Source organism: Nomia melanderi, chromosome 6 (genome assembly GCF_051020985.1).
Source record: "Nomia melanderi isolate GNS246 chromosome 6, iyNomMela1, whole genome shotgun sequence".
Taxonomy (NCBI): Eukaryota; Metazoa; Arthropoda; class Insecta; order Hymenoptera; family Halictidae; genus Nomia; species Nomia melanderi.
Genome location: NC_135004.1, coordinates 7005172 through 7017762, shown reverse-complemented (window position 1 = coordinate 7017762; position 12591 = coordinate 7005172). Strand labels below are relative to the sequence as shown.

The window sequence follows — 12591 nt, the reverse complement described above, 5'->3', positions numbered from 1 at the left end:
ATATACCACAAATCCTTCAGAAACAAAGGTACGACAATCCTCGGCTACACGTCGTTTATCATTGCACGATGGAAGAATGACAACAGTGCAGAATAATATAAGAAAATGCATAATTTTGTGATATATAAGATAGATAATATAAAGTAAAAATAAAATAATGGTTTGTAGGTGAGTTCTTAGTTTCCTCTAAGACCTGTTTGCTAAATCTCAATGTTTGTAAAAACGATACTTGAATGTAGAACAAAAATAAAATTCATGTATTAAGTACGTGTTTTATAGTGTTAGTGAGTTCAATGAATTTTCTGGCAATTCCGTGGGAATTGTAATATGGAAGAGTACTGAACTATTAATCTTGACATATCAGGTTTGGAAGGTAAAGAAGTAAATATAATAGAGACGAGAAAATAACAGTCTAGAAAATAGAGGTGAAGCAGAAATCGATATTTGTTAGCTGTTGTATTAAAATAGACACCCTATGACTACGTGTGCATAGACAGTTAGTGAAGTCTTGCAGACAATTTCGAATTAAATACAGTGAAGTAGGTACAATATTTTATTGGAACTACACTCGTTCCTCAATTCATAGGGCACTGTTTTTACGCGGTAAATTATAACGTTATTTATGCGGTAGGTTTTATGTGCGATCTTAATTTACACGACTAGAAAATATGTTTTGCTATTTGAAATAAACATGAATTTCTGAAACTTATGTGTTCTAGTTTCTATTACGAATATTCTTTCTTTTGTACTGACTGACTTTATTTACGCGGTGTTTTATTGACGAAACAATAAAAATGTAATTTTGTGTAGGAAATTAATTGAGATTACACACACACACACACACACAAACACACACACACACAGAGTTGACATTGGAAATAATTAAAATTGGTGGCTCCCCAAAACATTTAACATTATCCCGTATTGTCGCATTTGTAGTTAAAGAGTCACGGAACACTGAAGTTTATTGAAAAGGAGGAATGAGAGAATCGAGAAGTTTCGATAATAGAAGAAAATAGTTTGACTATCGCCTTTCGAACCGTTCCCCGTGTAATTTCCCGTGATCATGTCTTATTCACTTGGTTGCTGTTAATTAACCCTTTCCCGTATCTACCCCACACCAGAAAACGTTGATGAAGGATAAAGCAGACAGACCGAGGGGAGCTGAGATATTCTCGTCCGATATCGTCAAACTTTTCAATCTTAACAATACCCACCTTTGCAAAAGTAACGATAAAAAATATTCTATACATTTTTCAAACGTATATAAAAAAATATGCATCTCCTCCGACCATTAATGATTAGGAAATATTTAAGAAGCAATGACTTGTATTTAAATTATTCACTTTTGGTTAATTTTAAAAATTAATTTCCATATCTTCTCCTAGTGATAATAATAACGATAACACGAAGTATTTATGTAAACCAAAAGCTGTCTGATTATACACATTCCGTTTCCCCTAACTCTCAACTTCAATATGTACATCTCGTTTAATCAAATTCATTTAGAAAAAGATCTCTACACTCGTAAAGCAATATTGAAGAAATAATTACTTAATTTTTTTCAGTTCACGTGAAAAGGTTACGATATTTTTGGTATTCGTCAAGAATATCGCTGTAGGAAATTATGTGGATTGCAGATTAATTACATCAATACGTGAAAGCAGTCTCATAACAGTCGTTCAAATCACCAAGTTTATTCGTCCAAAATCGGATAACTCCGAATCGACCAATTCACCGACTCCGCACTCTGAACACTTGCCAATTTCCAGCAACTAAATAACATTCTAAAACCCGTTAGCATTGGCTTCTATCAAACAGCTGCAATTTGACCGATAATAAAGGAATCTTGGCAAAGGCTCGAGTCGATAGCTCCGGAATAATCACTTCTCAGAAGATGCAGCGTGACTAACATTTCCATTCGCACACGGTTATTCATTACCCATTGCCAAGACCCTCATTTGGCTCGTGTCGATCGGTTGGACAGTTAAGATCTGCCAATCGATGTCCTAATGTCACACAACGATACAAATATCACAAAATTCAATTGTGCAAAATGATGCACCACTATTTATACTGCAGTATCGGTATTATAGTCCGGGAAATAGTAAATTTACAGGAGAAAATGAATGAAAGGTACAAGATAATACTTTATCTTAGTTCGAAATGACCCAGCTTCAATGTGAACTAACTGCAATGTCTTATAAGATACGCCCGTATACGCTTTTATAATAAAAATAATAAGTACAAAGAATATTTTCACTTATCCCATACACTAATCGACCAATCTCAGAGTATCTCTATCGAAAACAGTAACACAGATTGAAACTAACATACCCAAGACATAAAGGATTTATCAAAACTTGTTGGCTGTTTCGCTGATCACCATCGTCATGCAATTCAGAAAATGTTTAGCCTCTTGCTTAGGGAATACATGCCACATACGACAACATGTTTCTATCCCAAAATCTCCTATTCCACTCTCCAATGGTCTCATTGCATTACATATTTCAGATTGCTCTATAACCTCTTTATAAACTCCTTAATACACAAAACTAATTGCACATATCAGTAAAATGGGTACAAACAAAATTCTTCTCGCGAGACTCTGCCAAGCCTGAATTTGTTACCTGCGCAAGGGGTTGAAATGAGGGCCCCAGTTGAAGGTAAATCGACAGGATCGAGGTCGAAAAAAAGGCGAGCCAGTTAGCGAGCAACGTGGCCCGGCCTTCTTTTCCAAGGTCCCTAATCGATTGCCACGGGTTTTAAACTTTACGCCGCCAGCACCGTCGTCGTCCCCTTTCGCGCTCCCGAGCCGTTCTTCCGTTCAGTTCGCAAAGTCGCTGGCGGCAGGACGAAGCCGAAGGAGGAACGAAGCAGGAGAGGCCGGGAACACCGAGGACCGGGAAAAGCGTGCACCCGGTGAAGAAACAGAGAGACGACGGCGAGGGTACGATGGGCGGGTAGCAGAGAAGGGGGAGGAAGAAGGGGGGTGAAGTCTGTAAATTTTCTTACATTTTATGAGCCATCAGAATTTCATAACCTCGAGCCAGTCCGCGTGGTACTTTGCACGGGAAAAGTTTCCGTTGGCTCGGTTCTCTTACCCGGCCGTTCTCGCCGCTCCTTTCTTCCCAGTTTTTCGCCCCCATGCCGTTTCGCTTCCTCGCAGCACCAACGGAACAGAATTGGAAACAACTGAGAGTAGATTGCAACCCGATGCACGCAGGAATGCGGAAGAACCGCGATTATGGTCTTTGAGAGTACCGTTACTCTCTCTTTCTGGTTCTTTTGCTGTTTGATATTCTATCGTTGCCTGTTGTATTTTGAAGTGGGACTGGATAATTTGCAGCGTAGGAAACTTGGCACAGAACTGAGAAAATATCACTTCTATATTTTTAAATTATTGTAAATGTTAGTGTACTTATCGTATTTCGTTGTATAACGGGTAGTTCATTTCTATGTATGTCGGAATAATCGAAATGACAAGCTTCTGGCGTAAGGTAGTTTTGTTGGTTTGTTCAGTATTGTATTCGAATACGAAGGCTGACCAATGAAAGGAACACGCACCGAACATTTTTGCGGAAACTATTTCTTAACCTTTCAGAAAAATCTGCCGATATCGTGTCGGTATGTACTTTTGTCAAATGAAAGCCACCAAGAATAATATACCGCCGTTCAAATGTTAATTGCGAGCATGTAGATGCAACACAATGGGAACAATGCGATGAATAGTATCAGCGCCTCGTTTCTGCAACGTCGCTGCTGGATACTCTCATTGAAGAGTTGCGAGTCGCGATATCACTTTCTCCTTCGATTCATTGATTCGTCGCGGGTGCACGCGCTCCTCCCTATCGGCGATACTATTCGTCATCGCGCGGCTATTTCATTGCTGCCGCGTGTACCCCACTCCGTTTTAAGACCCTTATACATGTTGAGACTCGTCCTGAGACATATATCGGTATAACTAATAGATTTGAGCCTTTTTCACCTTTCATACGATATATTATGGTTGGACTGCAGATATTTATGCATTTACGAGAAATGATAGTAAAAAACTACGGAGAGCGATCATAATGTGGAAAAACATAAGAAATATTCAAAGTATAGAGTTTTTATAATATCGGCTAGGAAAAATTTTCAACGTAATCATATTGTACTAAGTATGTTGTTCAAAGGTGGAATTTATATAAAGATCCACAGTTCAGTTATGATAGATGTATCATTATCGAGGTCTCATGACTCCCGTATCAGCTTCAAAGTCTTTTTGAGACTTGTCTCGGTACATACTTCAGAACAACCGATGGGTTCGAGTCTTATTTATTTTTCGTATGATATATCAATATGTTCATATTGTAGAAACAGTAAACAATTCTGGAATTCATCGCTTATCTTAAGACATGTCTCGAGACATGTCTCATCGTGTATATGGGCTTTTATCGTCGTCGACAAGCTGTCTCCGCTTTTCCCGGGCCCGGACGATTTCGGCGGTTCACCGATTAACCGAGAACGCGAGACCACGAACCGACGAACGGCCGCGGTAAATCCCTCGGCCGACATGCTCGCGTGTCCCGCGGTCGTGCACTCGCGTGACTGCGTGCTTAAATGGCTTGACGTGCTTGACGCGACCGTGTCGATCGCGGACTCGTAAACCCCTATCTGCATGACAGTTCCTTTTTTCAGTGTATACACAGATTTTTCTTCCGCGACCAACAACTTCGACACTGGGCACACGGAATATGTTGCTTTTGTTGAGTAGACCTCTTTCATTAATCTCTAGGAAGGTTTATAACGATAGATATAGGTTTTCAATTGTTTGTGACATCGTGAAACGCGAAAGTTACACATGAAGCTATTTATTCATAAATATACAAGAAAATGGAGTGTTTAAGATCCTAGATGAAGAATTTAAGATGTAGAAAAGATGTAGACTTATGAAAATGTGAGAAAACGGATGCATGAAAAAGGATTTTTATGTCGCCGCGCTTTTCAGTTTTTCGTAGACACATTTAGCGGTGGTGTAGCGCTCTAACCAATTAACTGTATTAATTCAAGTTGATTACGACGTGTCTTGTGTATTGATAGCTAATGCTACTTCGTAATGAATGCTGCAATGTATAATCTGTTTTTCATGCACTAAACTGTTTGGTAACTACTAATTTATAGCAGATTATTGTAAAATACCACTGTCAATCATTATAAACGTGAACAGGAATATAAATGCTCAATAATGTGACGGCATAAGCTAAATAGTAGTCGAATGTATGATAATTTATCGTTACTTCATAGCAAATATACATCTCAAAGTAGATACAGCTAATAGGAATTAAAATAACTCTTGCCTTCAAAGTGAATTAACCCGTTCATTTTGGTACTTATTATAATGCACATAGAACAGGGAAATATCAACAGCATACTGATCAATCTCAAATAATAAATGTTAACTAAACTACTTATATCTTCCACATTATCATAAATATAAATTTAGATTAACTTTTAACTGCATTTAGAATTTTCTTTGAAAGTTCTAAAATTTCTAACAGATTCGTTATCCTTACACTTATTAATGACTCGTCACTGAATCAGGCACAACTCTACACTTGTTCAAGGAAATTGTCAAATAATATCACAACTACAAGAACAAGAAATATTTCCGCGTATCGGGTCCTCGTAAACCGGCGGAACAAACAAGAAGAAAATGTCGCGTTTCCGTGATCACTCGGGGGAAAAAATGGCGCGCGCAAAACTTCCTCGAAGAACGCGCACCTTTTTTCCATCGAAACGAATTCACGAGCGTCCCCGTAATAGCCGTAGCCGGGCCGGTCTCGTCTCTTTTTTCCGTTGGAAATTGCTTCACAAGATAGGCTGCGAGTGGGCGGTTCTCGATGCCGTGCAAGCGCCGAGAATAGAATAAAGGTCGTCCTTGCCAAACGATGAAAGCGCAGACCGGCGAGTAGAAAAGCTGAGAGACGCGTCGGCCATGTTGTCAGCAAACTTTCGTCCTCCCTCTTAAATATAAATGTATACGCGAGAGTTGGAACGATAAAGCGTCTTCCTCCCGTGACTTCCACGTAGCTACAGTCCGCATTATCTTGCCAGAACGTTTCTGCACAGACCCCGAATGATTGAGAGACAACCGATAAACAAAGGGTTCTCAGAAGCACGAGAGACAGCAATAGAGATTCCGGTTACACGTTGGATGGAAAATCGTATTTGGATAAAGTATATCTTCAAAGAAATATTTTATAATATTTATGATTTCATATCGTTTTTCTAGATAATTCGCTGTAACATCCATGTGTTATCCAAAGTACATTGGAATTGAGAAAAATTCACATGTTAACCTGTCTTGATGAGTTTTTGATATCTCAATGCCATCTTTGTTGGAAGCTTCTTTGATTAGAATAATTGTTACGTCTGGCACTTGCGATCCTTTTGAAAATGTGGCGGTTAATTGTAAGAGGTAAGTTCTGTATTGATATCTGATGGTGATTTCTAAACGGCTGAGAATTGTCTCGGTTACGTTGATACAAGTTGGACCGCATTAGGTGATCGCGTATCTAGAAGCCTTTATCACCCTTCATCACGAAACAGTTTTGGCCAATCGGCACTGGCAACACGCGCCACGAAATAATTGCAGTCATTCCGAACCATTCCGTTTATTGGCCGAGATAATCTCATCGCCGTAAGTCCACGTTCTGTCCATTTTGCCGTTCTACGTGACGCCCGACTAAATTCGTGGGAACGTCACAATGTAGAAGAGATTTTCTAAAGGATGAGAATATTGACTAGCTTCCATAACATAAAGAAATTATTTTTATATTAATCAACAATGAAATATAAATTTATATTTTCCGAATATATAGATATAAAATTTAATACGAGTTTAATAGCAAACATTACAAACATTTTCAGTCGAGCATTGACAAAAAGGGTAAGCGTCTAACATCTGACAACAATGAACCGAATATTCTATCAAATTCACATCTAATAAAACCTCCAATAACTTTCATTCACAAAAATGAACCTACCTACGAGAAACAACTTCGTTATCGAATGAACTTCGATTTCATTTATCCCTATTGTACTGTTCGGTTTCACTCATTAAAAATCGACAACGTTCTTTGTTCCGAATCAGCGATCACGGGGGAACTCGGAGAAACGAATAGGAGCGAAATACCGGGAGTTCGTGGCACGGTACACGGTTCTCCCGTGCACAGCGAAGCAGAAGCAGTAGTGGAAGTGTCCGACAATGTTCAGCCAAACAGCACGATTCAACGAACGGCGCGGTGGCGATGTTGAAGGCACACGCGTACACGTATGGTGCCAGTTCACCGCGAGACGGCCAGCGATATTTCACCGAGGCAAATCGGGTGAAATGGTTCAGAAAGGATCGAATCATCCGCGTTTTGGTCGAGCCATTCGAGCACACCCCACTGTCGTTGTCTTTATCATTCTCCGGTGCCGGGCCCCTCTCTTTTCCCGGCTCTCATTCTATCTCGCGCACAGGTGTTTACCCGACCGTGCACAACCCGACACTACTGTCCCCTTTTCCCGGTTCTTTCCTCGTACGATCATCGCCAGATTTATTTCTCATCGAGCGGAAAACAATCCGCTCCTGTTTACGGAACGAGGGACGTATAGATCGGTTACCCATTTGCAATGTTCAATCGTGACGTTAAGGAATAATACCGTCACTTAGTCATACGATCACCATTACTACAAACAAGAAAACAGAAAAATACAAAAATTAAAAGAAGAAAACATAGTAATACCAACAGTTCTTGAAGGCATATCGAGAAATCACGCGTTCACCAAAGCGCACCACGTAATGTTCACACGACGAACCGATGCCCGAGCACAAGAACCGGCGATCCTTACGAGGATATGACAGACAACATAAAACCAACATTGTCGCTCCTACTTACAGTAATATCGCATGAATCCGTGGGACCATCTGACACTGGGCTTTCTTCTCCCTCTCTTTCCGCTTGTAGCGCAGCGATTAAATTCACACCTGTCTCCCGTGGGTGCGAGCCAACGGAAATCAATGGTAACGTGCACGCCACGGTTTTTCTCGGCTAGCGATGCGCGCCGTGGTGGATGCTTTGGTACGCGTACTCGCGCGGAAATCGTCGTGGAAATCCTCCCGGCCGTGGATATCCTCGCAGTCGGTCGTACGTAACGATCCCCCGCTCATGCCGTGAGAATCTCTCGCGGCCACTTGTCTTGGGTAGCCGCCAGGAGCCGCGGGGGCTTCAGAGAGGAGGAGAGGCCCGAGCGAGAGCGGCTCACGCAGCGAGAGCAAGAGGAGGAGGAGGAGAAGGAGGAAAAGGAGGAGGAAGAGGAGGAGGCGACGGTGGTGACGGTGCAGACAGAGAGGTAGGACGAAGAAGGTGGATAGTGGTGTGCGCTGGATGGAGGTAGCGGTGATTCCAACCTCACGACGAAAAGGGGATGAGGAGAGGAGTCGCCGGAGGTAACGCGAGTGAGAGGGCGGAGGTATTCCGCCCCACCCGTACTCGTCTCTGATTGGACCACCCCCGCTAGCTTTACCCCGGCCATCCCTCTCCCTGTCCTCCCGCCGTCCTCCGTAGCCCCTCACCACCTCCTCTTACTCTTCTTCATCCTCAGCGTTCCTCCTCTTCCTCTTACAGCTCCTCCGCCGCCTCCTCCTCCTGCTTCTTTTCCTCCTCCCACCTCCTACGCCGTTCTCCTCGTCATCCACCTCATCCACCTACTCCCTGCAGCCACGCCACCTCAAACCTCCTCTTTTCTCTCTTCTGCGCGTCGCGCAAATGCAGCCTTCTAGTCGGGCGCCGTTTTCTCTTCTTCTTCTTCCCGTTCGCGCCACCTCGTTCTCTGTCCGCCGGCACGCGTAAGAACGCCCGCCTCTTTTTCAGATGCAACCGGAAAACAGGTGCGGAAGCCGGCCGTGGGGATTCCGGGATTTCTACTGGCTAACGGGCTGGAGAACCCATCGCCGTTCACTCGGTTCCTGCCGTTCCCTATGCTTTATTCCCCAGGATCTCCGGCCCTGATGCCGCGTCCGCCGAGAACACCCATCTCCCGTTCCCTGCGTTCTCCCGTTCGCGAATTTACGAAGGACCGGCGACCGACTACCGCCATACGCCGGCCTCGCCGCGCGTTTCGCTCCGGCTCGGAGGACGCGCGCTCAGCCCCTTGTCCCCCAGCGAGCTTGGCAGTTCCGTACCCCCGCAGTGTATCGCAACGCATCGGTAAACTGCCTCCGGAATCCTGCTACCGCGCCCCTTCCGGGCCCCCCTTCGCTACGCTCACTCCACCCTCGGTCTTTCCTTCCGTGCGCCTCCTTCTTACCCCCCTACCGGACCCATCGGCAGGGCCACGTCTCGACGTTACCTTTTATGATTATTTATTTTTATCGGGATCGATAAAGGGCGGCGAAACTCACCTCCCGCTGCCAATTGAACGCGTCTATCCTGGAGAAAGCCCGGCCAATGGCATTTGGCTTTTGGGAAACAGCAGGATGGAGAGTCTTCGCTACCGAGACTGGCTGCCACGGGGAAGTTTGCTGGGGATTCTTCGGCTGAGACCAATTATACGTGGATCACAGTCGCGACTTTACGGACTTTCTTTGGATTTGTGGATTACGTTTGGGCTTGTTGAGTGTTTGGATTAGATGTGATGGTAATGTAATGATATGTAGATTATTAATATCATTAAGAGTTGAAACGACTGTCAATTTTTTGAATGGCTGCGTAGATTCTTAGTAACGATATTTTTATATGGGCTGTTGCTCACGTAATAAAGAAAATATTAAGAATAACTTCGATAACAGATTTTAAGAACTGACATTCCTACTTAAAACATCTAACATTGGAACCGCACCGAAACAACCATTTGAGTCTTTCAAACTTCTGTTTTTCCCCCGACTAATGTTAAATACTCAACTTTTATGCAATTACATAATCCCTCGTATAAATTTACCTTCTTATCCCAGTAGCTGTCCTATTTATTAGCATATCGTTCACTAATGCATAATATTTCCCAGCGTATTAATGTTTCAATCCTTAAGCTACCCAGTTACCAGTTCATAAGTTAGTTCGAAATTTCGAACTAAATTTTCCATTCACTTATTTATCAGAATATTACTCTGTGTACACTGACCGCCAAAATAATCGTTCTCGAATACAAATCGGATTCCATGCAAGCTGGCCATCCACGGAACCAACCAGAACCGTCGCATTTCGAGCGAAATAAATGATTCGCGCGTATCGACTGTAAATTACGGCGCGTTTGATAGGGGCTGCGGGGAACGGAAGGCATCCGGGACAGGAGACGGACAGGGAGCAACGGCGAGGATGCCTTAAGGCGACGGCATTTCGATAATTGGAAACCAATGAGGCGGTGGTGGGAGGGTTTTCGGGGTAAAAATCAACCCTTCCACCGTACCTTCGGGCCCTAATGAAGCGAACCTTCGCCATTGCCTACCGACGTGCATGCCTCCGCGTCCTATTAATTGCCTGCCCCTTCGACTTCCCGTCCCTTCGCCATCGTCGTCTATCGTTCTCCCCCCGTCCTCACCCAGCCCCCTCGTGCGCGCCCATCTAACCCTTTCGCCTCCTCTTCTTACGCCGCGACGGCGTCTCGCAGCTACCCGCGATAGTGCATTCTTCGACAAATTGGATCACGCTATCGTGCGAGCGCCCGACGCCGACGGTTCCAACGGCGCGCCGCGAGGCCTGGATAACCGGTCATGCCTCGATCCGGTTTGCATTATCGTTGCAATTCGTGGATTTTCTGGGAAACGTGTTCTTCTGCTTCGATGTTCCATTATGTGAAGAAAAGGGACAATGTCTGAGATAACGGAATTTTTCGGAAGTCCACAGAATCGAAGGTTCTGTTGGGATACGATTTTGTGTTTTTGGGGGCTAAAGGATGTAACAGTTGCTTATCTGGCGAATAACTGGAAGTTGTGAAAATTGGGGGCAAATGTAAGTGTGGAATTGTGGTTATTAGTTCATAGTTAGCTGCAATTCTTCGGTTTCAAATAGCTCGAGTTCGGTGGAGTTAGCTGGAGAATATTTTGTTGTTTCAGATACTTTGATTACGTAAAGTTATCCTCGGTCTTATAATTGCGTAGCCATTAGCAGGGAGTTTCGAATGTACGAAACTAATTTCCGAGATGAATAAGTGCTTAGTACTTCCTATTCTATTAGCCAATGTAGGAAGTAATATGTTATTGTATTTATTTTGATAAAAGTTTGTGATGTTTTCGAATGCAATATGAAAATAGGAAAAATACAATTATTCTCTTTAGCTCTACTATTTTTTCATTTTAGTCATTGACAATGTGTACATCAGCAATTGTGTTACGAAAAGATTATCACCAGTAGAAAATTATCTTTGAAATAACGATATAACTGACCTTATTCCATTGTAACATAAAAGTGAATATCGAACAAACGCAATCGAGCTATTTGAATAGCAAATAACGAGAAATTCGTTTCATTAAAGTTCACAAATATGTGCTTTGTTCGATAACTCCGGGTGAAAATTGCATGTTGCCGAACCCGCGTTAAAAAGTTCATAAAACGTGCGAGTATCAGCTTCGCAGCCGTACCCGTAACAATCTGAAATTTGCATAATTGACAGAACGAGGTGGCCGATAATATCTCCCGGCGAAAATAAAGCCGATGCATGCGATTCACGACAGAATATCCGCTTCCTTATTGTTCAATTCGGGACGTTTAAACGGACCGCGGTTTATCATTCCCGGCGTATATTTATGTCGCCGATAAAAAGCCGTCACGGCGTGAATTGCCATCAACCCTGAGTTACTTTAACCGTGACGAAACATTACACGTTACCTCGTCGGCCGTATTCATTATGAAGAATGCCTTCATCGCATTTAATCAATTTCTTCAAAAAAGAATTAGAAAAAATGGTGAACTGACCAATTCAATGAAAGAATAAGAACATCAAGAAGTTGTCGCGCTACAAATGATCTAGGAAGATCTAAAAAACCAAGCAGTTATTTCGTAATTGAAAATTTCATACAATCAAATCAGTTTTGTATACTTCAATCTAAGAAACTATTTAATACAATTATTGCAAAATATTTGATGATTTAACGGAAAATATCTATACACACATCACTCAAAAATATCCAAAACATTTTGGAGAAGTAAATGGAAAGACATCATGTCGTGCTTTTCCACTGGGAAAGTAAACATTATAGTTTAAAAAAAACTGATCAGGTATTTCTAAAAAGAATTCTACACAAAACAACTTGCCAGATTGCAGAATGAAACGTTGAGAGAAGTAGAAAATTATTAAATGCTTTTTAGAGAGACAGTGAAGAATTTTTAAATAGGGCACGTGTAACGGGCGTTTCGGCGTAAGACACCGCAGTCGTTGAAAATATCGGACGACGGCCCTTGGCCCGCGGCTTTAAGGTTGTGCGAGGTTAGGGCCACTCTCCAAGTAATTCCGTTAGGTAGGCCTCGAATCGATATAATCAGCGAACGTGCAGGGGGTGAGTTTTCACCCCTGTTGGTTGCTTCACTGCGATTCTTCCTCCTAAATTCGAGCCCCGAACGCCCTGTAATC

General features: G+C 42.7%; 1 protein-coding gene across 8 annotated transcripts in view; it reads right to left on the bottom strand.

The window, feature by feature from the left end:
• LOC116431675 (uncharacterized) overlaps window positions 1-12591 on the bottom strand; it is a 346182-nt gene that overhangs the window by 193152 nt on the left and 140439 nt on the right. The window contains exon 1 of one of the 8 annotated variants that reach the window (XM_031987438.2): window positions 7926-8263. The exons of the other annotated variants lie outside the window; for them this stretch is intronic. The gene's annotated coding sequence lies outside the window, so the exon portion shown is untranslated. Of the gene's footprint in view, window positions 1-7925; window positions 8264-12591 lie in introns of those variants that run through there. 8 annotated transcript variants of the gene reach the window in all.